Source organism: Chelonia mydas, chromosome 11 (assembly GCF_015237465.2).
Source record: "Chelonia mydas isolate rCheMyd1 chromosome 11, rCheMyd1.pri.v2, whole genome shotgun sequence".
NCBI classification, from domain to species: domain Eukaryota; kingdom Metazoa; phylum Chordata; order Testudines; family Cheloniidae; genus Chelonia; species Chelonia mydas.
Window position 1 is genome coordinate 51,256,774 of NC_051251.2, and position 24,292 is coordinate 51,281,065.

General features: G+C 46.4%; 1 long non-coding RNA gene across 12 annotated transcripts in view; it reads left to right on the top strand.

The window, feature by feature from the left end:
- The window catches only part of LOC114021855, a 75,210-nt gene that overhangs the window by 39,592 nt on the left and 11,326 nt on the right, over positions 1-24,292 (top strand). For 6 of the 12 annotated variants that reach the window (XR_006284910.1, XR_006284914.1, XR_006284919.1 and 3 more), the window contains exon 1: positions 22,707-23,191. This is a non-coding gene — a long non-coding RNA (uncharacterized LOC114021855). Of the gene's footprint in view, positions 1-1,722; positions 2,249-4,559; positions 4,605-5,125; positions 5,764-22,706; positions 23,192-24,292 lie in introns of those variants that run through there. The other 6 variants (XR_006284916.1, XR_006284913.1, XR_006284920.1 and 3 more) reach the window with 4 other exon arrangements.

Here is a 24,292-nt window from a genome sequence, read left to right on the forward strand (position 1 = left end):
ACCCAGCATGCCGGAGATGATGCAGCATTCGGCAGAGCGGTGCTTCAGTCAGCGATTCCATAACTCCGACCCCATCTCTGGGGTAGGGCTTGGGAGTCACCTAATTGAAATCGATATGAGCAAACACTCAAAGAAGAAAAACTGGTTACTCACCTTCTCGTAACTGCTGTTCTTCGAGATGTGTCGCTCATATCTATTCCAAACCCCCCACCTTCCCCTCTGTCGGAGTAGCCGGCAAGAAGGAACTGGGGGAGGCAGCGGGTTGGCAGGTACCTATATTCACTGCCATGGAGGCGCCACTCCAGGGGGCTCCACAGCTGACCTGATGGATGCTGCTAAGGGAAAAACATTCTGATGACTGTGCACACGGCACACACACACCTAAGTGGAATAGATATGAACAACACATCTCGAAGAACAACAGTTATGAGAAGGTGAGTAACCATTTTTTTAACTTGGAAGCCAGTGGCAATGTCTGCTCCTCCACCCACTCACAGTCATGTTAGTAGCCTGTGCTTGCTTTTCTGTCCTGTCAGTGGGCTATAATTGGCTGAGATTGGCTGAGTGTTCAAATTCTGCATGTGATAGATGGTATGGGATATAGCAATGTGACACATAATAAGAACAAAATGAAAGTATGAAGCAGCAACATTTTAAAGTGACTTTTAAAAACCTTTGTTCTTGAAATTGTAAAGAAATAGCATATAATACTGCTGTCCCGCAAAGCTAAACCATTTCTGTGGTGTACATGACTCTTCAGGTCTCTTGACTACCAGTCCCCTGGGTGGGGGTTGAGCTCATCACCCTCAGCTCCCCCGACTCCACTGAGTAGGAATCAAAAGTATTCTGATCCCCTTGAAGAATCAGTACTTTGGTCTCCAGGGTCATTTGATGGAAGAAGGGGAAGCAGTTGTGGGGGCATTCCTGCCAGAATAATAAGCATTAACAGGAACTCTGGAATAAGAGGTCATGTAAAGTAACGCACATTGGAAAACATAATCTCAACTACATATATAAAATGGTGGGGTCTAAATTAACTGTTACCACTCAAGAAAGAGATCTTGGAGTCATTGTGGATAGCTCTCGGAAAACATCCACTCAGTGGGCAGCAGCAGTCAAAAAAGTGAACAGAATGTTGGGGATCATTAAGAAAGGGAATATGAAAGCAAATATCATATTGCCTCTCTATAAATCCATGGTATGCCCACATCTTGAATACTGCATGCAGATTCTGATCGCCCCATCTCAAAAAAGATATATTGGAATTGGAAAGGGTACAGAAAAGGGCAACAAAAATGATTAGGGGTATGGAGCAGCTTCCATATGAGGAGAGCTTAATAAGACTGGGACTTTTCAGCTTGGAAAAGAGACGACTAAGGGGGGATTGACAGAGGTCTATAAAATTATGACTTGTGTGGCAAAAGTAAATAGGAAGTGTTATTATTCCTCATAACACAAGAACTAGGGGTCACCAAATGAAATGAATAGGTAGCAGGTTTAAAATAAACCAAAGGAAGTATTTCTTCACACAGTTAACCTGTGGAACTCTTTGCCAGAGGATGTTGTGAAGGCCAAGACTATAACAGGGTTCAAAAAGAACTAGATAAGTTCATGGAGGATAGGTCCATCATTGGCTATTAGCCAGCATGGCAGGGATGCAAAACCATGCTCTGAAGTGTCTTTAGTCTCCATTGCCAGAAGTTGGGATTGTGCAACAGGGGATGGATCACTTGATTATCTGTTATATTTATTCACTCTGAAGCACCTGGCACTGGTCACTGTTGGAAGACAGGATACTGGGCTAGATGGACCATTGGTCTGACCTAGTATGGCCATTCTTAGGTTTTTATGTCATTGTAGCGAGGCGGTCTGATTCCCCGCCACCCCAGAGAGTGACGAGCCTCTCTGGATGCCAAAGTGGGTGGAGCCAGCGAACCCTGCGCCCACCCCTCAGAGGTCAAGGCACAGGACCAGAAGTATAAAAGCCTGACCCCAGGGCTCAGTTGAAACACAGCTATCGGAGAGGCCAGATGCATGTGGCGGAGCTCCCAGATGGGAGACTATGGCAATCGGCGGCCGACCCGAGGACTGGCCAGACCAGCCAATGCCTGATGCTAGCCTGAGCCTAGAGATGCTGCCAAGCTTGTCGTTCGCCAGTTACCCCGAGGAGCCGCCAAGCCAACCGAGCGCCAGTTACCCCGAGGAGCCCATGGTGTGTAACCCCTTGGAGGACGCCGGCCAGACCCATGTACCTCTAGAGGGGGAGGTAGGAAGTAGCCCAGGGGCAGCTGGCCCTAGTCAGGCTGCAACACTGCCAGAGCCAATGTCAGTGTGTTGAGGCCAGGAACCCCACTGACGCAGCAGTGGGTCTTCTGCCGCGGCTAGGGCCCCAGGCTGGGATGCAGTGGAGTGGGTGGGCCTACGTCCCCCCTGCCACCCATCTCGTGGGTGGCAGTCTCCCCCTCTCCCAGGCTGCTCGGAGCCAGGAGCCTGGGCCTTGCTATTGAACTCTTTGCTCAGGCAGGCTAATTCCCCGACATACCTGACAGAAGTAGTGAGGTGGTCTGGTTCCCCGCCGCCCCGGAGAGTGATGACCCCTGGCCGAACGCGCCTACAGTCATGCATTTTGCTTTCTGAGCAGCAGGAGAAACTGAATAAAACAGGAACAGCAGCTGGGGAAAGAGTTGGGGAAATATATAAGGACTATAAGGTACTATACCATGTGTATTTTAATTAAATGTAGACAAACTTTTCCCCGTAGTATAATTTACATAGCCTTTAATGAAATAACTCAAATGCTTAAAGTTAAAAACTGCCCAAGTATTTTCTCGATTGTGGCCAGAATGCTCAGCACTGTGTAGAATCAAAAACTTTGTCATTTGTTTTCTAGAAAGACTAGTAATGGCAGATGCTGTTCTTATACAGTGAGAGGGAAATCCTGCCCAGCTAATATCCTTGCCCAGATGTGCAAGGTTTAGATACAGTTGTAAGCAGAGTCAGGATGAGCTCCACCTTGACATCTGGTGGTGAGGTGTGGCAAGTTGTGGAAAAGAACTTCATGGGCCGATCTCATTTGCATAGGTACACCCACCCCACCTAGAATGAGGCCATAGCTGCCCAAATGGTCACTTTGGCTTCTGTGGGATCCCGTGTCTCTGTTATTGGGGCAGGAAGAATAAATTATTATTACCCTGATTATGGGAATCAAGGACAGTGGAACTGTACTTGGCCTTTTGTTATGATGGAGGGACTTGCCATTAACTAAGTAGCATTTGCTAGGCAAGGTATATGGGTTCCAAAACTCTGTGACTGGAGAGAAGCTGGAGACAGGTATCAGTACCTGGTGGTGTGGGCCCCTTTGTGAGGGCCTGAACATCAACTGCACCTCTGTCTCTCTCCGCTGTGGAACATCAGAGCTAATTTTGGGTCTATTAGGAGTCTAGCTACAGGTGCTGAGCTGAATTCACTTTGGCCTTATGGTGCGCCAGCACTGAGGCTCCCACTACTACAAGCTGAAATCACTAAAGAGCTAAAATTACTAAGAGCTGAGCACTGTGTTAAGTAGTGGGGAGCCTAAAGATCTAGAGCGGAGTGGAGCAGTTTGTGGACTGGCTGGTGGAGCAGTTCATGGGACAGCAGGAGCCGCTTGTGGGATGCGGAGCAGTTCGTGGGACGGCTGGTGGAGCGGAGCAGAGCGGCTGGTGGAGCGGATCAGAGTGAAGCCCTATGGAGCTGTGGGGCAGTCAGCTTCAGATCACGTAAGGTGCCCCTTACCTCTTCCGCCCCCACACACACACATACATTTTCACCCAGACTGGGGAGTAACACTCTGCGGATGAACTTTTGAACTCTGGGGCTGGACTTTTGGGTTGTTGGACTTTTTGGACTTTGGGTGATTTTTGGATTGCTGGACTCAAGAGGCGTTTGGGTTGTGGGACCCAAGAACCCGAGGGAAAGGACATGGCCCAATTTGCTGGGGTGGGGCTTTGCTCATGGTTTGGTTGAACCCTAGTTGTGGTGTTTTCCCAATTTAATGCTGATGTTGTTTACCTCATGTTATTAAAGATTCTCTGCTACACCGAGACTCTGTGCTTGCGAGAGGGGAAGTATTGCCTCTTTGAGGCGTCCAGGGGTGTGTGTAAGATTTTCTCAGGTCACTGGGTGGGGGCTTGAGCCAGTTTTGCATTTGCTTTGATGAGAGGGAACCCCTGTGTACTGAACCCGGCCCTTGCTGCTATCAACTCGGCCTGGCAGAAAGGTTACACAGTATAGACACAGCAGTTCTGCTGTGTTGGAAACGATGACAGGCCATGGAAAAGCCTCACGGGGGACTCTACACCCCTGCATGTTGGTTCTCTTCACAGCAGCACATATAAAAGACCCAGTGCAGGAAACAAAGGAGTGCCATAATGGGTCAGACTTGAGTACCATCTAGTCTTTTTCAGTTATTAGCCTCCATAATCTTATGTATCAGTGAGTTGCACATTGCATTAAAATATTTATTTTTATCAATTTCAAATTTGTGACCTTTCAACTAACTGAGGGTCTGTTTGTTTCAGGTAATGCAACAGGGTGAACACAAAGACCGAGCAACTTACTTAGTGGTGACCTTAACACTAACACATTCCTCCTAAATCTCCCCATCTTCCCTTTTGTGGAAACATTTAGTACAGCCACCATTGCTCACTGTGTTGGGGTATCCACCCAACACAAGCCCTGAAGGGGTTAGGTTAAGGTGGCTAGCTGAGCCAATTAACTCCTCAGGGTGCACATGGAGGAGGAGCCAGGGAGCAGGGATAAATTAAATGAGGCTCAGATGGACAGGATTCAGAAGGGGGGCCTATATAAAGCCTGGTAGCTGAGAGCTGCTGGAAGAAAGGCTGCAGTCACTCCCTGGGAGAAGGGAGGTGTGGTTGGGGCTACAGAAACAAATAGCTTAGGGCAGCAGCTCTCAACCTTTTCAGGAGTCTGATTTGTCTTGCATACCCCCAAGTTTCACCTCCCTTAAAAACTACTTGCTTACAAAATCAGACATAAAAATACAAAAGTGTCACAGCACTCTACTACTGAAAAATTGCTTTTTTTCTCAATTTTACCATATAATTATAAAATAAATCAATTGGAATATAAATATTGTACTTACATTTCAGTGTATAGTATATAGAGCAGTATAAACAAATCATTGTATGAAATTTTAGTTTGTACTGACTTTGCTAATGCTTTTTATGTAGCTTGTTGTAAAACTAGGCTAATATCTAGATGAACTGATGTACCACCCTGGAAGACCTTTGCATATCCCCAGGGTTACATATACCACTGGTTGAGAACCACCAGCTTACAATTACTCCCTGGGAAGAGGGAGTTGTGAGGCTGGCAAACCCAGAGGTAGGGGGAGAGCTAGAAGGTAAGGAAAGGGCTCAGGGAAAGGTAATAAAGTCAAGGAGTGAACAGATGTTGGCTACTGACAAAAGGGTCCCTGAGCTGAAACCTGGAGTAGAGGGTGGGCCTGGGTTCCCCTGCCAACAACTGAGGGAGTGGCATGGGGGCAGTAAATGGGAAGATGGCCAGCGACTGATAATGAGGAAAGACTTTGATACCCCAGATGGAGGAAGCATGTAGAATGACCTGGCTGGAGGGCCAAGGCACGAAGATGGAGTTGCTGTGAGAGAGAGCGGCAATAAAGCATACAGCAAGAAGCAGAAGGGGGCGTTGGAAGTGAAGAGAGCTGATTCCCAGACCGACCAGGAGGAGGTGCCACCTGCGGTGAGTGGACCCCATGACACTCACTTTTACTGCTTTTTCCAGGATTTCAAGCTCTCGGGCAGGACATATTGGAAGTGGTACATACTATCTTGGTGCAATGCTGTGGTACCATTTTATAATGTAAGATTAGCTGCAAGAGAATGATAATCATATCATACCATTGTATTATACAGCATTACTAGATCTGATGATGACTGATTTTAGAGGAGCTCTCAATGCAGTTTCAGAGTATGTCCTGTTCAAAAAAGGCAGATTCATGCTGTCCCCCTCTCCTGCCAATGGTTTAAATAGTATGAAGGTAGATGGACTCAGCAAAGACAGCCATCAAGATATGTTCTCCTTCAGTGAATAGAAAAGAGTATTGAAGCAGACAGTCCACATCCTTCTTTCTTGCCTTCACACCTATCTTGAGTTGGAAGCCACCACAAGGAAGTTGTGCTCAGGAAAAAACCACCAAATCGTGTTTAAATTCAGTAGGTACCCTCATTTGTTCAACCAGAGGGGACAACAGAAAACAAGGAGCATTTTCTGTAGCGAGCCTGGCCACTGAAAGGAAGACTCTGAAAACACACACTTTGATAGAAATGTTGTTTGTTTTTCATTTTTAAGAAATTACCGTGCTCTAATTCCAACTCGATCAAAAGAGTCAGGAAAGAGGATGATCCTGTTTTACCAACACTTATTGATGCTGATCTCAAGGCATGGAAGTCAATCTTAAGGACTTTGGTTGGCTCCTTCAAGAATTTTTATTACTTAGGGCTTAAAAGTATGTACAGTACATTGTGTTACAGCTAATACTGATTGCCATGTGACCACGTTTACTAAGAAAGATCTTTCAATCTAAGTTATTCTTGGCAATAATTTCACAGCTACTAGGATACTAAAGAGAACATAATACCATAGGTAAAAGAACTAATAGAATTAATAAATATGTACTATATGCTATACACCTATTTTTCATATGCACTTGTCTACAATATTATATATTATATCCAAAACCACTGCGCTAAACAAACATTATTAAGATTGCAAAATCAAGCACTCAAAAGTTAGGAAAAGTCAGAATTCAGGTTGCCTGTGCAACCATAATTCAGTCCCTTTCTTCATATGCGTTATGATAGTTTTTTAATTATATGACCACAGGACCACTGCCTTATGCAGGTTTGGAGATTAAAAAGACTTTGTTTTGAAAAATTTTAACCAGCTATATGACCAACCTCATTAAGCCAAACATTCTTGGAATGACTTACCTCTGCTATCCTCTTATTCTATTAACTCAAGGCATATGCATATTGAAGTTACACAGAAGCACTAGCTCAAGAAAACTGCAGCTTTATGGAAATCAATAGAAAATATGTGACTAAATATTTTGAATTGTCAGAATCACCATAGAAAGACTGACTCATAACAGAGCCATTGATAGACGATCATAAATCTTATAACAAAAAATTTCTAATGACAAACTCGTCCATGGCTATGTCCTCCCATATACGAGTAGCGATACCACATGGGGGGAGTCCTGCACTTCATTGAGCATAATGCTGTGAGTGGTACAGCCTGAAATAAACATATCCTACTTCTTTGAATAAGGGTGGAGTATCATCTTACTAAAAAGAAATTTGATTACCCTTATACCACAAGATCAATTAATTGTTGCTTAATTTCATGATTTACACTTGGAAGAGAAAAAAGAACGAGGAGTACTTGTGGCACCTTAGAGACTAACCAATTTATTTCAGCATAAGCTTGTAAGAGAAAGCATCTTCTAGCATGTTTTGCCTATGGAAATTAAAAATACTCCAAAAAACTCCATGCAGTTGGAACAGACCAGAGTAATCCCAGGAAATTAGATCATGCTTTACAACCAGAATGCCAAGAAAAGTGCAATATTATGCCAACTGGTGATAGACTTTTCTTCTTTGCCTACTCTCTTGCATTAGACGGTCTGGCTCTTCACCAGGCCCATATTGGTAGTAGTGCCACTTGATTCTGTGAAACAGTTTTGTACAGCAACAGCTCTTTAGATTTTAGCAAATGATCTAAATCTAGCTTTATGAACCAGAATATTTCCTCAACTGAATCATCAGAGCTGTTTGGAGTTAGGCTTCTTTGGGCACCTTTTGTAGAGGTATGTGATTGGATGGGTATAGAATCTTAGCCCTGGTCTACACTGTGAGTATGTCTACACTACGAAATTAGGTCGAATTTATAGAAGTCAGTTTTTTAGAAATCGGTTTTATATATTCGAGTGTGTGTGTCCCCACAGAAAATGCTCTAAGTGCATTAAGTGCATTAACTCGGCGGAGTGCTTCCACAGTACCGAGGCTAGAGTCGACTTCCGGAGCGTTGCACTGTGGGTAGCTATCCCACAGTTCCCGCAGTCTCCGCTGCCCATTGGAATTCTGGGTTGAGATCCCAATGCCTGATGGGGCTAAAACATTGTCGCAGGTGGTTCTGGGTACATATCGTCAGGCCCCCCTTCCCACCCTCCCTCCGTGAAAGCAAGGGCAGACAATCGTTTCGCGCCTTTTTTCCTGAGTTACCTGTGCAGACGCCATACCATGGCAAGCATGGAGCCCGCTCAGGTAACCTTCACCGTATGTCTCCTGGGTGCTGGCAGACGTGGTACTGCATTGCTACACAGTAGCAGCAACCCATTGCCTTGTGGCAGCAGACGGTACAATACGACTGGTAGCCGTCATCGTCATGTCCGAGGTGCTCCTGGCCACATCGGCCAGGAGCGCCTGGGCAGACATGGGCGCAGGGACTCAATTTGGAGTGACTTGACCAGGTCATTCTCTTTAGTCCTGCAGTCAGTCCTATTGAACCATCTTATGGTGAGCAGGCAGGCGATACGGATTGCTAGCAGTCGTACTGCACCATCTTCTGCCAGGCAGGCAAGAGATGAGGATGGCTAGCAGTCCTACTGCACCGTCTTCTGCCGAGCAGCCCTGAGATGTGGATGGCGTGCAGTCCTTCTGCACCGTCTGCTGCCAGCCAAAGATGTAAAAGATAGATGGAGTGTATCAAAACAAGAAATAGATCAGATTTGTTTTGTACTCATTTGCTTCCCCCCCTCCCCCGTCTAGGGGACTCATTCCTCTAGGTCACACTGCAGTCACTCACAGAGAAGGTACAGCGAGGTAAATCTAGCCATGTATCAATCAGAGGCCAGACTAACCTCCTTGTTCCAATAAGAACAATAACTTAGGTGCACCATTTCTTATTGGAACCCTCCGTGAAGTCCTGCCTGAAATACTCCTTGATGTAAAGCCACCCCCTTTGTTGATTTTAGCTCCCTGAAGCCAACCCTGTAAGCCGTGTCGTCAGTCGCCCCTCCCTGCGTCAGAGCAATGGCAAACAATCGTGCATCTGAGTTGAGAGTGCTGTCCAGAGCAGTCACAATGGAGCACTCTGATGGAGCTAAAACATAGTCGCGGGTGGTTCTGGGTACATATCGTCAGGCCCCCGTTCCCTCCCTCCCTCCGTGAAAGCAAGGGCAGACAATCGTTTCGCGCCTTTTTTCCTGAGTTACCTGTGCAGACGCCATACCATGGCAAGCATGGAGCCCGCTCAGGTAACCTTCACCGTATGTCTCCTGGGTGCTGGCAGACGTGGTACTGCATTGCTACACAGTAGCAGCAACCCATTGCCTTGTGGCAGCAGACGGTACAATACGACTGGTAGCCGTCATCGTCATGTCCGAGGTGCTCCTGGCCACATCGGCCAGGAGTGCCTGGGCAGACATGGGCGCAGGGACTAAATTTGGAGTGACTTGACCAGGTCATTCTCTTTAGTCCTGCAGTCAGTCCTATTGAACCATCTTATGGTGAGCAGGCAGGCGATACGGATTGCTAGCAGTCGTACTGTACCATCTTCTGCCAGGCAGGCAAGAGATGAGGATGGCTAGCAGTCCTACTGCACCGTCTTCTGCCGAGCAGCCCTGAGATGTGGATGGCATGCAGTCCTTCTGCACCGTCTGCTGCCAGCCAAAGATGTAAAAGATAGATGGAATGTATCAAAACAAGAAATAGACCAGATTTGTTTTGTACTCATTTGCTCCCCCCCCCTCCCCCGTCTAGGGGACTCATTCCTCTAGGTCACACTGCAGTCACTCACAGAGAAGGTGCAGCGAGGTAAATCTAGCCATGTATCAATCAGAGGCTAGACCAACCTGCTTGTTCCAATAAGAACAATTACTTAGGTGCACCATTTCTTATTGGAACCCTCCGTGAAGTCCTGCCTGAAATCCTCCTTGATGTAAAGCCACCCCCTTTAATTCCCTGTAAGCCAACCCTGTAAGCCATGTCGTCAGTCGCCCCTCCCTCCATCAGAGCAACGGCAGACAATCGTTCTGCGCCTTTTTTCTGTGCGGACGCCATACCAAGGCAAGCATGGAGCCCGCTCAGCTCACTTTGGCAATTAGGAGCACATTAAACACCACACGCATTATCCAGCAGTATATGCAGCACCAGAACCTGGCAGAGCGATATGGGCAAGGAGGCGACGTCAGCGCAGTCGCGTGAGTGATCAGGACATGGACACAGATTTCTCTGAAAGCAAGGCCCTGGCAATGCATGCATCATGGTGCTAATGGGGCAGGTTCATGCTGTGGAACGCCGATTCTGGGCTCGGGAAACAAGCACAGACTGGTGGGACCGCATAGTGTTGCAGGTCTGGGATGATTCCCGGTGGCTGCGAAACTTTCGCATGCGTAAGGGCACTTTCATGGAACTTTGTGACTTGCTTTCCCCTGCCCTGAAGCGCATGAATACCAAGATGAGAGCAGTCCTCACAGTTGAGAAGCGAGTGGCGATAGCCCTTCTGGAAGCTTGCAACGCCAGACAGCTACTGGTCAGTTGGGAATCAATTTGGAGTGGGCAAATCTACTGTGGGGGCTGCTGTGATGCAAGTAGCCCACGCAATCAAAGATCTGCTGATATCAAGGGTAGTGACCCTGGGAAATGTGCAGGTCATAGTGGATGGCTTTGCTGCAATGGGATTCCCTAACTGTGGTGGGGCCATAGACGGAACCCATAACCCTATCTTGGCACCGGAGCACCAAGCCGGCGAGTACATAAACAGCAAGGGGTACTTTTCAATAGTGCTGAAAGCTCTGGTGGATCACAAGGGACGTTTCACCAACATCAACGTGGGATGGCCGGGAAAGGTACATGACGCTCGCATCTTCAGGAACTCTGGTTTGTTTCAAAAGCTGCAGGAAGGGACTTTATTCCCAGACCAGAAAATAACTGTTGGGGATGTTGAAATGCCTATAGTTATCCATGGGGACCCAGCCTACCCCTTAATGCCATGGCTCATGAAGCCATACACAGGCACCCTGGACAGTAGTCAGGAGCTGTTCAACTACAGGCTGAGCAAGTGCAGAATGGTGGTAGAATGTGCATTTGGACGTTTAAAGGCGCGCTGGCGCAGTTTACTGACTCGCTTAGACCTCAGCGAAACCAATATTCCCACTGTTGTTACTGCTTGCTGTGCGCTCCACAATATCTGTGAGAGTAAGGGGGAGACATTTATGGTGGGGTGGGAGGTTGAGGCAAATTGCCTGGCTGCTGGTTACGCGCAGCCAGACACCAGGGCGGTTAGAAGAGCACAGGAGGGCACGGTACACATCAGAAAAGCTTTGAAAACCAGTTTCATGACTGGCCAGGCTACGGTGTGAAAGTTCTGTTTGTTTCTCCTTGATGAAACCCCCCGCCCCTTGGTTCACTCTACTTCCCTGTAAGCTAACCACCCTCCCCTCCTCCCTTCAATCACCACTTGCAGAGGCAATAAAGTCATTGTTGCTTCACATTCATGCATTCTTTATTCATTCATCACACAAATAGGGGGATGACTACCAAGGTAGCCCAGGAGGGGTGGTGGAGGAGGGAAAGAAAATGCCAAACAGCACTTTAAAAGTTTACAACTTTAAAATTTATTGAATGCCAGCCTTCTTTTTTTGGGGCAGTCCTCTGTGGCGGAGTGGCTGGTTGGCCGGTGGCCCCCCCACCGCGTTCTTGGGCGTCTGTGTGTGGAGGCTATGGAACTTGGGGAGGAGGGCGGTTGGTTACACAGGGGCTGTAGTGGCACTCTGTGCTCCAGCTGCCTTTGCTGCAGCTCAACCATACACTGGAGCATACTGGTTTGATCCTCCAGCAGCCTCAGCATTGAATCCTGCCTCCTCTCATCACGCTGCCGTCACATTTGAGCTTCAGCCCTGTCTTCAGCCCACCACTTACTCTCTTCAGCCCGCCACTTACTCTCTTCAACCTGCCACCTCTCCTCCCGGTCATTTTGTGCTTTCCTGCACTCTGACATTATTTGCCTCCACGCATTCGACTGTGCTCTGTCAGTGTGGGAGGACAGCATGAGCTCAGAGAACATTTCATCACAAGTGCGTTTTTTTTTCTTTCTAATCTTCACTAGCCTCTGGGAAGGAGAAGATCCTGTGATCATTGAAACACATGCAGCTGGTGGAGAAAAAAAAGGGACAGAGGTATTTAAAAAGACACATTTTATAAAACAGTGGCTACACTCTTTCAGGGTAAACCTTGCTGTTAACATTATATACATAGCACATGTGCTTTCGTTACAAGGTCGCAGTTTGCCTCCCCCTACCGCGTGGCTACCCCCTCAACCCTACCACCTCCCCGTGGCCAACAGCGGGGAACATTTCTGTTCAGCCACAGGCAAACAGCCCAGCAGGAACGGGCTCCTCTGAGTGTCCCCTGAAGAAAAGCACCCTATTTCAACCAGGTGACCATGAATGATATCTCACTCTCCTGAGGATAACACAGAGAGATAAAGAACGGATGTTGTTTGAACGCCAGCAAACATACACTGCAATGCTTTATTGTACAATGATTCCAGAGTACGTGTTACTGGCCTGGTGTGGTAAAGTGTCCTACCATGGTGGACGGAATAAGGCTGCCCTCCCCAGAAACCTTTTGCAAAGGCTTTGGGAGTACATCCAGGAGAGCCGCGAATGCCAGGGCAAATTAATCCTTTCACATGCTTGCTTTTAAACCATGTATAGTATTTTAAAAGATACACTCGCCGGAGGTCCCTTTTCCGCCTGCCGGGTCCAGGAGGCAACCTTGGGTGGGTTCGGGGGGTACTGGCTCCAGGTCCAGGGTGAGAAACAGTTCCTGGCTGTCGGGAAAACCAGTTTCTCCGCTTGCTTGCTGTGAGCTATCTACAACCTCATCATCATCATCATCTTCTTCATCCCCAAAACCTGCTTCCATGTTGCCTCCATCTCCATTGAAGGAGTCAAACAACACGGCTGGGGTAGTGGTGGCTGAACCCCCTAAAATGGCATGCAGCTCATCATAGAAGTGGCATGTTTGGGGCTCTGACCCGGAGCGGCCATTCACCTCTCTGGTTTTCTGGTAGGCTTGCCTCAGCTCCTTAAGTTTCACGCGGCACTGCTTCGGGTCCCTGTTATGGCCTCTGTCCTTCATGCCCTGGGAGATTTTGACAAAGGTTTTGGCATTTCGAAAACTGGAACGGAGTTCTGATAGCACGGATTCCTCTCCCCATACAGCGATCAGATCCCGTATCTCCCGTTCAGTCCATGCTGGAGCTCTTTTGTGATTCTGGGACTCCATCATGGTCACCACTGCTGATGAGCTCTGCATGGTCACCTGCAGCTTGCCACGCTGGCCAAACAGGAAATGAGATTCAGTTCGTGGTTCTTTTCCTGTCTACCTGGCCAGTGCATCTGAGTTGAGAGTGCTGTCCAGAGTGGTCACAATGGAGCACTCTGGGATAGCTCCTGGAGGCCAATACCGTCGAATTGTGTCCACAGTACCCCAAATTCGACCCGGCAAGGCCAATTTAAGCGCTAATCCACTTGTCAGGGGTGGAGTAAGGAAATCGATTTTAAGAGCCCTTTAAGTCGAAATAAAGGGCTTCATCGTGTGGACGGGTGCAGGTTTACATTGATTTAACGCTACTAAATTCGACCTAAAGTCCTAGTGTAGACCAGGGCTATGAGTTTAGGTCAAACTTAGCGGTGTTAGATCAATTTAACCCTGCACCCGTCCACACGATGAAGCCATTTTTGTCAACTTAAAGGGCTCTTAAAATCGATTTCTGTACTCCTCCCCGACGAGGGGATTAGCGCTGAAATCGACATCGCCGGGTTGAATTTGGGGTAGTGTGGATGCAATTCGACAGTATTGGCCTCCAGGAGCTATCCCAGAGTGCTCCATTGTGACCGCTCTGGACAGCACTTTCAACTCAGATGCACTAGCCAGGTACACAGGAAAGCACCGGGAACTTTTGAATTTAATTTCCTGTTTGGCCAGCGTGGCGAGGTCATCAGCAGAGGTAACCATGCAGAGCTCATCGGTACAGGTGACCATGCAGTCCCAGAATCGCAGAAGAGCTCCAGCATGGACCGAATGGGAGGTACTGGATCTGATCGCTGTATGGGGAGATGAATCTGTGCTATCAGAACTCTGTTCCAAAAGATGAAATGCCAAAATATTTGAAAAAATCTCCAAGGGCATGAAGGACAGAGGCTAGAACAGAGACCCACAGCAGTGCCGTGTGAAACTTAAGGAGCTCAGGCAAGCCTTCCAAAAATCAAAAGAGGCAAACAGCCACTCCGGGTCAGACCCCCAGACATGCCGCTTCTATGACGAGCTGCATGCAGTTCTAGGTGGTGCCCCTACCACTACCCCACCCCTATACGTGGGGAGGAGTCTCATGCAACAGGGATGATGATTTTGGGGACGAGGAAGATGATGATGAGGAGGATGAAACCGTTCTCCCCGATAGCCAGGAACTGTTTATCACCCTGGAGCCAATACCCTCCCAAGGTGGGCTCCCGGACCTTGAAGGCAGAGAAGGCACCTCTGGTGAGTGTACCTTTGTAAATATAATACATGGTTTAAAAGCAAGCATGTTTAATGATTAATTTGCCCTGAAGACTTGGGATGCATTCGCAGCCAGTACAACTATTGGAAAAGTCTGTTAACGTGCCTGGGGATGGAGTGGAAATCCTCCAGGGACATCTCAATTAAGCTCTCCTGGAGGTACTCCCAAAGCCTTTGCAAAAGTTTCTGGGGAGGGCAGCCTTATTCCATCCTCCATGGTAGGACACTTTACCAGGCCAGGCCAGTAGCACGTAGTCTGGAATCATTGCATAACAAAGCATGGCAGCGTATGGTCCCAGTGTTTGCTGGCATTCAAGCAACATCCATTCTTTATCTCTCTGTATTATCCTCAGGAGAGTGATATTATTCATGGTCACCTGGTTGAAATAGGGGAATTTTATTCAGGGGACATTCAGAGGTGGCCATTCCTGCTGGGCTGTTTGCCTGTGGCTGAAAAGAAATCATCCCCGCTGTTAGCCACACAGTGGGGGGAGGGGTGAAGCGATCATACCAGAGAATTGGGGGGGCAACCTTGTACCGAAAGTACATGTGCTATGTAATGTTAACAGCTTGGTTCACTGTGAAAGAGTCTACCCATTGTTCTCTAAAATGTGTCTTTTTAAATAATACTCTCCCTTTTTTTCCTCCCACAGCTGCAAATGTTTCAACGCTCCCCCAATCATTTCTGTTCCAGAGGCTAGCGCAGATAAGAAGGTGAAAAAAATGCACTCACGATGAAATGTTCTCTGAGCTCATGCAGTCCTCCTGCACTGAAAGAGCTCAGCAGAATGCATGGAGACAAGCAAGGTCAGAATCCAGGAAAGAACAAAATGAACACGAGGCACTAGAGGAGAGGTGGCAAGAGCAAGAGGAGAGGTGGTGGGATCAAGATGATAGGTGGCAGCAGCGTGATGAGAGGAGGCAGGATGCAATGCGGAGGCTACTGAAGGATCAAACTGATATGCTCCGGCGTATGGTTGTGCTGCAGAAAGGGAGCAGGAGCACAGACTGCCACTGTAGCCCCTATGTAACCAACCACCCTCCTCCCCAAGTTCTATAGCCTCCTCGCCCAGATGTTTAAGAATGCGGCAGCGGAGGGCGGGGTGGCAGCTCCGGGCACCCAACCACTCCATCCCAGATGACTGCCCAAGCAACAGAAGGCTGGCATTCAGTTAGTTTTGAAGTGCAGTGTGGCTTTGTCCTCCCCTCCTCCACCACCCCACCTGGTGCTTCCCTCCTCCCCCACTCCTCCTGGGCTACCTTGGCAGTTGTCTCCCTATTTGTGTGACAGACTAATAAAGAATGCATAAGTTTGGAACAACAATGACTTTATTGCCTCTGCAAGTGGTGATCGAAGGGGGGAGGGGAGGTCGGATGGCTTACAGGGAAGTAGAGTGAACCAAGTTTTCATCAAGGAGAAACAAACAGAAGTGTCACACAGTACCCTGGCCAGACAAGAAACTGGTTTTCAAAGCTTCTCTGATGCACAGCATGCCCTGCTGTGCTCTTCTAACTGCCCTGGTGTCTGGCTGTGTGTAATCAGTGGCCAGGCAATTTGCCTCAACCTCCCACCCCGTCATAAACGTCTCCCCCTTACTCTCACAGATATTGTGGAGCACACCGCAAGCAGTAATAACAATAGGAATATTGGTTTCGCTGAGGTCTAACTGAGTCAGTAAACTGCGCCAGCGTGCTTTTAAATGTCCAAATGCACATTCTACCACCATTCTGCACTTGCTCAGCCTATAGTTGAACAGCTCCTGACTACTGTCCAGGGTGCCTGTGTATGGCTTCATGAGCCATGGCATTAAGGGGTAGGCTGGGTCCCCAAAGATAACTATAGGCATTTCAACATCCCCAACAGTTATTTTCTGGTCTGGGAATAAAGTCCCTTCCTGCAGCTTTTGAAACAAACCAGAGTTCCTGAAGATCCGAGCATCATGTACTTTTCCCGGCCATCCCACACTGATGTTGGTGAAACGTCCCTTGTGATCCACCAGTTCTTGCAGCACCATTGAAAAGTACCCCTTTTGGTTTATGTACTTGCTGCCTTGGTGGTTTGGTCCCAAGATAGGATATGCATTTCGTCTATCTCCCCACCACAGTTAGGGAATCCCATTGCAGCAAAGCCATCCACTATGACCTGCACATTTCCCAGAGTCACTACCCTTCAAAGCAGCAGCTCAGTGATTGCGTTGGCTACTTGGATCACAGCAGCCCCCACAGTAGATTTGCCCACTCCAAATCGATTTCCGACTAACCGGTAGCTGTCTGGCATTGCAAGTTCCCAGAGGGCTATCGCCAGTCGGTTGTGAACTGTGAGGGCTGCTCTCATCTTGGTATTCCTGCGCTTCAGGGCAGGGGAAAGCAAGTCATAAAGTTCCATGAAAGTGCCCTTATGCATGCAAAGGTTTTGCAGCCACAGGGATTCATCCCAGACCTGCAACACTCTGCGGTCCCACCAGTCTGTGCTTGTTTCCCGGGCCCAGAATCAGCATTCCACAGCATGAGCCTGCCCCATTGCTACCAGGATGTCCAAATTGTCGGGGCCCGTACTTTGAGAGAAGTCTGTGTCCATGTCCTCATCACTCTTGTCACTGCGCTGCCGTCACCTCCTCACCTGATTTTGCAGGTTCTGGTTCTGAACATACTGCAGGATAATGCACGAGGTGTTTACAATGCTCATAACTGCTGCGGTGATCTGAGCGGGCTCCATGCTTGCTGTGGTATGGCGTCTGCAGGAGAGCAGAGTTGCAGCGGAAGCAGTGGCTGACGACGGATACCACGAGAATAGATATTTATAGAGAACAACGAGAGGACCTGCGAGGTGGATTCATGAGAGCAGAGTTGCAGCGGAAGTGGGAGCCCATGACAGCCAACATGGACAAATTCGCTATCAAGGCAAGAGCAGGAGAGCAAAGTTGCAGCGGAAGCGGAAGTGGTGGTTCGATGACAACGGTTAGCAGTCCTACTGCACCATCTGCTGAAAGCAGTATGGCGTCCACATGGAAAAAAGGCGTGAAATGATTGTCTGCCGTTGATTTCACGGAGGGAGGGGTGACTGACGACATGTACCCAAAACCACCTGCAACAATGTTTTTGCCCCATCAGGCATTGAGAGTTTAACCCAGAATTCCAATGGGTGGCAGAGACTGCAGGAACTGTGGGATAGCTACCCACAGTGCAATGCTCTGAAAGTCGACGCTAGCCATGGTACTGTGGACACACTCTGCCAACTTAATGCGCTTAGTGGGGACACACACAATCGACTGTATAAAATCGCTTTCTAAAAAATCGACATCTATAAATTCGACCTAATTTCGTAGTGTAGACATACCCATAGAAGATTAGGGTTAGAAGAGACCTCAGGAGGTCATCTAGTCCAACTCCCTGCTCAAAGCAGGACCAACCCCAATTAAATCATCCCTGCCAGGGCTTTGTCAAGCTGGGCCTTAAAAACCTCTAAGGATGGAGATTCCACCACTTCCCTAGGTAACCCATTCCAGTGTTTCACCACTCTCCTAGTGAAATAGTTTTTCCTAATATCCAACCTAGACATCCCTCATTGCAACATGAGAATATTGCTCCTTGTTCTGTCATCTGCCACCACTGAGAACAGCCGAGCTCCATCCTCTTTTGAACCTCCCCTTCAGGTAGTTGAAGGTTGCTGTCAAATCCCCCCTCACTCTTCTCTTCTGCAGACTAAATAACCCCAGTTCCTTCAGCCTCTCCTCATAAGTCATGTGCCCCAGCCCCCTAATCATTTTCGTTGCCCTCCACTGGACTTTCTCCAGTTTGTCCACATCCTTTCTGTAGTGGGGGGCCCAAAACTGGACGCAATACTCCAGATGTGGCCTCACCAGTCCCAAATACAGGGGAATAATCACTTCCCTCAATCTGCTGGCAATGCTCCTACTAATGCAGCCCAATATGCCGTTAGCCTTCTTGGCAACAAGGGCACATTGTTGACTCATATCCAGCTTCTTGTCCACTGTAATCCCCAGGTCCTTTTCTGCAGAACTGCCGCTTAACCAGTCAGTCCCCAGCTTGTAGCAGTGCATGGGATTCTTCCGTCCTAAGTACAGGACTCTGCACTTGTCCTTGTTGAACCCCATCAGATTTCTTTTAGCCCAATCCTCCAATTTATCCAGGTCACTCTGGATCCTATCCCTACCCTCCAGCATATCTACCTGTCCCCCACAGCTTAGTGTCATCTTCGAACTTGCTGAGGATGCAATCCATCCCATCATCCAGATCATTAATGTAGATGTTGAACAAAACCAGCCCCAGGACCGATCCTTGGGGCACTCTGCTTGATACCGGCTGCCAACTAGACATTGAGCCATTGATCACTACCTGTTGAGTAAAGTCAAGTTATAGCACGTCCACCGCTTTCCCCATATCCACACAGCCAGTTATCTCATCTTTTTTTTTTTTTTTTGAGATTTTCACCTATTTTATTATACACAAAAACATGACCAGAGAATTCTACGGAAGAGGCTGACCACGTCCACAACCGAATCAACCTCTAAACTGGAATTCAGTAGCTGCTCCAGCACCAGCCTCAGCCTTTTTGTCAGCACCAAGTGGAGCGGTACTGTGTCTGTAGGTATCTCTATCAGCCTCTCGCCGAGTAAGACAAGCAGGGCGTTCACCTTCCAGACCTTTGGACCACGGTCTGCCAGACTCAGGGCGGCTACGGCGCAGGGTGGCAGGCACAATCTCAGGAGGCAGATGAAGATAATCACGCAAATACTGGATACCCTCATTGGTCAGATACCAGTAAAAGTGCCCCTCCAAGCAAACTGCTCCTTCACGTAGCCACGCGATTTCAGTGACTGCATGGCTTTCATGACATAGAGGTTGGGCACATTCTTGTCTGCCAGCTCTGGGTGTTTAGGCATGTGAACATCTTTCTTGGCCACCATCACTCCCTCCTTATAGAAGGCAATCAGATTGGTCAGGCATGACTTGCCCTTGGTGAATCCATGTTGATTGTTCCTGATCACCTTCCTCTCCTCCAGGGCGGTGTACCTCAGGACAGAATTTAGATCTATCTGCATATAGGAATCACTTCATCCACAAGCAAAATGCAACCTTTCTGGGATGGAATGTACCAACTGTTCAACAGTGCACATCAATACTACACAATAGTTTAGGCCAGGAAATGAAGATTGCTACATAAGAGATGCAGTGCTAGATTAAATTTTCCATTTAATTCTCTAGGGTGAGGTTTTATTTCACAACTTAATAATGTAGAGCAGTAACTCCAATGTCAAAAAATAAGAAGCCTGCTTAATATATGAAAAATATTTTTAAAAATGCAATATAATATAAAATAACTTTAATACAACAGACCAAAATTCAACCGTTATAACATCCAATTAAATTCAACCACTGAGTTCAACCATTTTCAATAGAGTTACACTAAAGATGAACCTGGCTCATGGAATCATTCATTTACCATACAGGCTGATGAGTAAGCAATGATTTCATTAACAAAAAAATTACTGTCTGGATGAAAAAATGTAAGAATTATAGAATAAAATATCAGTGAATCACTTTTCTTTCCAGATCACCTTTCCATGCATGAAATAAGGTAAATGCCGTTTCAAGCCAGCTTTATAGCTATTCCAAACACCAGAAATTAAGTAGCAAACTGCACTCCATTGCTAATTTGAAAATTGAACTATTGTGTACAGTATGATAGAATCTTATTTCTGAATATGAATAAGTGAGGGATTCATTAGAAATGTGAGTGATTAAAACTCCTCCAGGCTTCATTTTTAATATCTCTGTTGCTAAACGGTGCACATTAAATATTTCAGTAACAAAAAAGAAAAGAAACAAGGAAACTCTTTAACCTCAAAATGGGATTGAAAAAGAACACTGATTTGAATCCAGTTATTTTGTAATCACTCTGTATAGTGCACTGACAACCTCAGAATTAACTATGAATTAAAAATAGTGTTGCCAACAAGTGCCAATCTTTTTATGTGAAAAGAAACAACTGTCATTAAAAAATGTTATTGTATTTACTTAAGAATTAGCTGTATGTAGGTCCAGCCCAAGTCCACAAGGCACAATATAGGATTGTCCCCTTCTGTTTCCTTTACTTTTTGCCCTTTTAATAGAAACATTAGCTACTGGAGCATAGGATTTGTCATACTGGATCAAAACACATGTCCATAGAGTCTGGCATCCAGGCTCCAGAACTGATCAATGGCTGATGCTCCAGAAGCAGATGGAAGCTTCTATTAGTGCCAGCTGTGAAATTCAATATTTTTACATGCATGTATCTGTGCAGGGGGAGGCCCAGGGTACTAAAAAATTCCTTCTTGACCCCCACAGCTGATCAACTTATACTGTATCATGAAGCATTAGATTCTTTTACCCTTATTTTACTCTACAGTATGAAAAAATGTTGGTAATGCTTATAAAATTAATTAGCTTATATATTTTTAATCCATGCCTCACCATCTTCTCTGCTACTTATACCCATCCTGGGAGGCAATTTGTGTATGCATGATATGTGCTGCCAAAAAAAACCCTGCGGTGTAGATGCACCCATAGAATCATCTGCAGATTTTGCAACTTTTCTCCTTTAAATCATTATTAAATATTTTATATAATATTGGTCTAAATACCAACCTCAGGCTTATTTCATAAATAACTTCTAGATTCTTCACTCTGAAGACCAACTATTAACAACTTTGGTTTCTTATCATTAGGACCTGATACTGCAAGGAGCATCACATAGACAGAGCCCCAATGACTTCAATGTACTGTACTGTTAATGCAAAAGTGTACACAGCCTTGCATTACTTTATGTTGTTTCAGTGTTGCAGGGAGAATGGGAAGAGAAACAAAGCTATCACATGGCGTGGTTCTTCATATGTTTTGGGGCTGATAACATTGCTTAAAACATCTACCTTTTTGCAGTAATCTCTTTATTAAGCTATTAGCATAAAATACAGCATTGTTTAAAGATTTCCTTGAAACCCAGGAGTCAGAACTTCTCAATCCACCACTCCCAGGCGATGAAACAAGATTCTTTTAAAGTGCTCTTCTGTGCATCAGAAAACTTGTGGGTCTCATGGCGATATGGAAAGTAGGTTTTACAATGTAGCTAAATATAGTTAGGAATCTCCATACTCAAGTAAAAATACCCTCATATCAAATACAGATTTAGTTAGGGTTTGAACCACAGCCCATTCAAGTCAGAAGGTGTATTTCTATTGACTGCTCTGGATCAGGACTTAACTGAAAGCACAAAATGTTTGGAATAGGGTTGAGTTTGAAACAGAGATTCTAATCTGTTCTGATTTTTATCTGAGCAGGTTTGTCCATCCTTAATCTAAATATTACGTAAATAGTGTGACAGGGTCAGGCCAGATGGCTAGAGGAGAGTGATCGAAGTCAGATAAATTAGCCCCAGGTTAAGTAGGTCCCTTTTCCTGAGTAAGATAACAGGGAAGGTTCCAGAACAATCAGGAACTTTCTGGAAACAATTAAGGAAGACAGGCTGATTAGAACACCTGCAGCCAATCAAGAAGCTGCTAGAATCAATTAAGGCAGGCTAATCAGGGCACCTGGGTTTAAAAAGGAGCTTACTTCAGTTTGTGGTGTGCGTGTGAGGAGCTGGGAGCAAGAGGCTCAAGAATCTGAGATTGAGAAGGCGTGCTACTGGAAGACTGAGAAGTACAAGCATTATCAGACATCAGGAGGAAGGTCCTGTTGTGAGAATAAAGAAGATGTTGGGAGAGGCCATGGGGAAGTAGCCCAGGGAGTTGTAGCTGTCACGCAGCTGTTACAGGAGCCACTGTAGACAGCTGCAATCCACAGGCCCCTGGGCTGGAACCCGGAGTAGAGGGCGGGCCCGAGTTCCCTCCATCCCCCCAACTCCCTACTTGATACTGGAGGAGTTGAACTGGACTGTGGGTTCCACCAAAGGGGAAGGTCTCTGGCCTGTTCCCCAATCCACTAGGTGGATCAGCAGAGACTGTGGGGATTGTTCTTCTTCCTTTCCCCATGCTGGCCAGTGATGAGGCTAACTGAGTGAACAGCAGATTTGAGCCACGAATGTGGCCAAACTGAGGGCTGTTGTGAACCTCTGAGGTGAGAAAATCCGCCAATAAGTGCATGACCACCAAGGCAGAGGAGGAACTTTGTCACAATAGAGATGTTGCCCTACAATCAAGCTCAGTATCTCTATCACATAATCAGCTATATTTTAGTTCCTAACAATTCTCCTGGGCTCTTCTTAATGTATAATTTTATTGCACCATTTACAACTCCCACATTATCTTCCATCACTTTAATGTGCAGTGTTCTGTGTTGTCCTTGCTGCTAGATGTTCGTTAATGATTTCATAGGGCGGAACACCCAAGTGATTTAAGGAAAATGAATACATCTAAACCATAGCTCAGCCCTAATTCATTCCTGTTTTTCTGCTTCCCTGTATGGTTAAACAACAGTTGATGCCTTGTGAAAAAGATTGAAAAACAACCTACTGAGAAACACTGCAATCTACATATCCGGTATTTATCTTCCTCTGTGTTTCTCTTTACTAGTATGAGTGATATTAACCTGGAAATGGATCTTGTTTCTTTAGAGTTTAACTGTGGATTCCTCACCTGAATCTATAACAAACAAAACCCCCACTCCACTGTATTCTACAACAAAGATCCAAAATGCTACAGCTTCAAATAGTATTACTGCATGGTCTGGGACAATTACTGTAGAATACAGCACTATGTTCTAAAACAGGGATCCACAGTTGCCCTTATATTCTGTTGAAACTATCAGGAGTTCTGCCTGCATGAGGCTTGCAGGATGGGGCTCTCTATGATCCTTATGGAAATCATACATTAAAACCAAAAAGTTAATTCAGAGCTAAATCTTAATCACTTTGCTCTTGTAAGCAGTAGTCACCAAAGACACTTCAATGGGATTACTGGCATGAGTAAGGATAGCAGAATTTGGACCATGATGATTATTAATCATTAGCAAAGCAAATGGGACATTGATTTCCAGGGTCTCACTGAGCTCTTGTACTGTATTGCTAGCCTTGCAAATCACCTTAATTTACAAGAAGGCAGCAGCTTCCACTATGCTCAGAAATACCAAATGTGATTTCAAATGATAAATAAAACTGATTTCTCAGTACATTCAGGGAAGTGTCTTAATTTTCACAATTGTGGTATGAGCAAAATAAATGCAGTTCTTCATTAAAGTGTTTAGCTTTTATTAACTGTGAACTAATATACCAAAACTGCAGAGGGTCTGCTGCCAACTCCAAACTCAGCCAGCAAGTTTCTTATGAATCTGACAGATGTTTCTCTCCTGTTTTAAATCAGCCATTGAAACTAATTTTGTCCACTCCCCTTCAGAGCTTCCAAAGAACTAATGAACACAAACTGTGATTTAGATTCTCAGTTAGCGCATGATCCTGCAAACTCTGATTCATATGAGTAGCCCTTACACAGGGCCAATTTTAGGAGTGGGTGAGCATGGCAGTGGCCCTGGGTGCCCGCTTCTGTGGGGTGCCATATTGCTGCACTTCTCAGTTTGTTTGTTTGTTGCACTGCTCTGATCAGGTGGCCATTTTTGCTCTGCTGATTGGCCAGCCTTCCCCCACA